Source organism: Mandrillus leucophaeus, unplaced genomic scaffold (genome assembly GCF_000951045.1).
Source record: "Mandrillus leucophaeus isolate KB7577 unplaced genomic scaffold, Mleu.le_1.0 Scaffold475, whole genome shotgun sequence".
NCBI lineage: Eukaryota > Metazoa > Chordata > Mammalia > Primates > Cercopithecidae > Mandrillus > Mandrillus leucophaeus.
The window spans coordinates 249,197-252,961 of NW_012105087.1; the positions used below are offsets into that span (position 1 = coordinate 249,197).

General features: G+C 40.8%; 1 protein-coding gene and 1 pseudogene across 3 annotated transcripts in view; both read right to left on the reverse strand.

Moving 5' to 3' along the window:
• Positions 1–3,765, reverse strand: part of LOC105550294 — a 931,651-nt pseudogene that overhangs the window by 247,412 nt on the left and 680,474 nt on the right. The window lies entirely within an intron of this gene.
• The window catches only part of PDZK1 (PDZ domain containing 1), a 38,196-nt gene that overhangs the window by 5,267 nt on the left and 29,164 nt on the right, over positions 1–3,765 (reverse strand). The gene's annotated exons all lie outside the window — the stretch shown is intronic.

Here is a 3,765-nt window from a genome sequence, read left to right on the forward strand (position 1 = left end):
TAAGATCAGGAGGGGTCGGAATCCCCTTTACAACAAACAGCTGCAGAGCCACCTCTGATTTCTGCTTGACTTTTTCTACCAACTGCAAAGTGACATCATTCCTGGCAGCTTCAGTTGGTTCTTAAGCCAAAAGCGAGCTCACTATGGCTTCTCTGGTCCTGCTCTGCCCCATAGGACACCTTTAAAAAACTGTGTAGGCCGGGCGCATTGACTCATACCTGTAATCCCAGCAATTTGGGAGGCCGAGGTGGGTGGATCACGAGGTCAGGAGATCGAGACCATCCTGGTCGACATGGTAAAACCCCGTCTCTACTAAAATACAAAAAATTAGCTGGGCGTGGTGGTGCACCCCTATAGTTCCAGCTACTCAGGAGGCTGAGGCAGGGGAATCGCTTGAACCCAGGAGGAAGAGATTGCAGTGAGCCGAGATGGTGCCACTGCACTCCAGCCTGGTGACAGAGCAAGACTCCGTCTCAGAAAAAAAAAAAAGTGTGCTCCTTCTTACATGTAATAGCCTTTCAAATTCTTGAAGATGCTTTCGTCTCCAAAGCCTGACTCAAGCTAAATACTCACATGGTGGCTTCCAAAACCTCTTCCCTGGTTAACCTTGTTAATAGAGAACTTTGATCTAAAAAGAGGCCTGCCCTCATTCTCTCCTTCCCCCCTCTCCAAAGTAAGCCCTGTAGGTTGGGGTACAGGGTGGATCTTTGAGATACATGAGTGAATAAAACAACCCTCTAGCAGTCCCTGGCATATACACTTCTTAAAGTGAGGTTCTTGAAACCGGATACAATATTGATTTAACAAATAGAACATTTAGACGTGTGAGGCATTATTCTACATGCTCTAAATATTCCAATTCAACCCTCATAGCCACCCTTCACTGTAGCTACTACCCCTCTCTTAAAACTAAGGAAACTGAAGCACACCAGGAATTCAAGTATGGTCTGACCAAGTAAGTACGGTAAGATGGTCATCTCTAGAAGCCAAGTGTCAGTTAATTTTTAAATTGCCATTTTTGGATGGGGCAACTACTTGGAGTATCAAGTTTCTGATCTTTTTCTATAGTCCTCAATCAGGTCTCACCATGTGGTATTCATACAATTTACTTTTAGGTTAGCATAGTACACCTGAAATTTATTCTTATTTCTTTAGTTTTTATTCTTCCTATCCTGACTAAATATTTTCAGTATTAATTACACTCTCCAGCAAATGAATTATCTAGTACCACTCTAAGTATGTTAATATATTTTCCATATCTCCTTTCAACTTTAAACACAAACGGTTAGGAACAAGTAGCATGCCATTAGAGACTTCTATTCAAGTTGATATTCAGGTTGATATCAAGTATCTTCTAGGTATGATTGTTTAAGTAGTTAAAAAAAAGCCATTAATCCAATTCATTGTTTAATCCTGCTTACAAGATTATCTTGAAATACCTCATGAAAATGTGCTGAGGAGGAGTATGGTATAATGGATTACAGGTCCAAGAATTTGGGTTCAAATACCGGCTTCAGTCTTTACTAAGCTGCGTGACTTTAGCAAAGCACTTAGTCTCTCTAAGCTTCAGTTTCCTAATCTATGATGAAGGCCTAATACATCACCACCCATCATATTCCCCACTCTGTACCACTTATTTTATTTTAGATTCTACTATCATTGTATATCACAGAGAACATTTATCTTGTTCATCCTTACGATCAGCACTTAGCAAGACAGATGGTACTTAGAAGGCCCCCCAGGTATCTGTTAAACTAGACTGAACCTCAGTTCTTGTGTTAAAAGTGTTAAAATAAAATAAAACCTTAAAACATGCAGTAGTAGATGTCACGATAAAGAGCTGTTAAGAGAAAAGTTAGTTTGATTCAGCTTGGTCTTGGTGTATCTGTGTTTCTCTTTGATTTGCTAAGGGTTTACAAGTTGTTTAATAATCCTTTCTAGGCTTTTATGTGCAGTTGATAGAACTTAACTGACCTAAAGCTTAAAATCTAATTGTTCCCTATTTGGGGAACAATTTTATTCCCAGGCTTATATTCTCCATAGATTTTCTCAGATGACCAAGAGTAAGTCTGCAGTTATATTCACAAATTGTTTCAAAATCTTAAGACCAAGGACTTAAAACCCATTTATCAATCATTTGGCATTCTCTTATCACTACCAATTTAAGTTGAGCTTCAGTTCAGCCTTAGTGATGATTGTTAGGCCTCTTCCAGTTTAAGGAACAAAGTCCTAACTCAGTGCAAAGGTTGAGGGCATGAGGGAATGGGCCCAGCCTTCATGCATGAATATATGGCCTTGTATTACTTACCAGTCTGTACATGTTGTCCGTCTCTTTGTCTACCACCAACAGTGAAGTCTGATCTCCACCCTTTCTAATCATTTCCACCACACTGTCATGATCCAGGGTTTCCACAGATTCGCCATTGACGGCAACTACCAGATCATTGTTCTTCAAGCCAGCCTCCTCTGCTGGACTTCCAGAATCTATGTCCTTGATGATTTGACCTGTCCTCCCCCCACCCCAAAAAATAAAATTATCAGTAAGTCCCTTAAAAAAAAAAAAAAAAAGATTTTCTGCTGGAGCCTAAAGCCCTGATGAAATAGATGTAAAAAGCATGCTGAGTACAACTATAGTCCCTTCCACCAGCATCCCAGGAAGTTTATAAGCACACAATCTAGGCTCATTTCCTGCTCAGAACTCGCTCCAGAAATTAACCCAGCCATTAACAATGAGGGGTCTTAATGGAAATAATCATGTTACTAAAAGTGTCTGATATTCAATTTTGGCACAATAGCATATTAAAAGACTGTAAGTTCCCAGGAAGTCAGTGGGCGTACTTGTAGCCATTCTTCTTATGTAAAAGCTGTCATAAAGGACGGGAAAGAATAAAGAACAAAACCTAAAACTTTGGACCTTAAGAAACCCATGCTGGCATTTTAGTAGCAATTGGGTGTATTCAGTTGTGAATGTATTTGTATATACATGCCTCCATGTGCCTTTGGCCTTCTGGTATCTTTACCAGATGCTGCCAGAGCTCTTTTTTTTTTTTTTTTAAACAAGCTCCTGTTTCCCTTTTCCAGCTAGTTGCTGGGTATCTCCAACAAAATATCTCATAGATCTCTCAACTGTAATGTATTCAAACCAAAAATCAGCTCTGCCCATTCTCCACCCCAAAGCCCCTCCTCTTGGTTACCTGTTAGTGGAGCAACATCCTCCTAGCCACCAACACTTGGCAACTGATTCTTCCCCAGCATCCAGTCCCCATATCTAGATGATTGCCAAGTCCTCTCATGCTACCCTAATATCTTACACATCCCACTTCCTCTACCCTGAATGCAGTTTGTGTTAGTTCCTGCCTAGAATTCTATGTAAACTATGACAGCACCTTCCTACTGCTCTCCCTTCCCCAATCAATACAGATCGGCCTTCAGATCCATCTTGATGCACATTCGTAACCACGTCACTCCCTGGTGCAACAGAGTGAGCATGGGCTTTGGAACTAAACAACTATTTGACCTTACATAATTACTGTATCTTCTCCAAGCCCTCAATTTCAGCAGTTCTTCCTGCATCATTGTTAGGAGTAATTGAGACGTGCAAAGCCCCCAAGACATTATAGGCTGGTTTTTTCTTCTCCCTTATACTGCTCAAAAAATAACTCCCCATCATCTAATGAGCCAAGTCCAAACTCGTCAATCTTGCATAGAAGTTCCCTTGTCACCTCTCTCCAGCCTACCCTTCCAACGAATTCTTGCACCACGCAT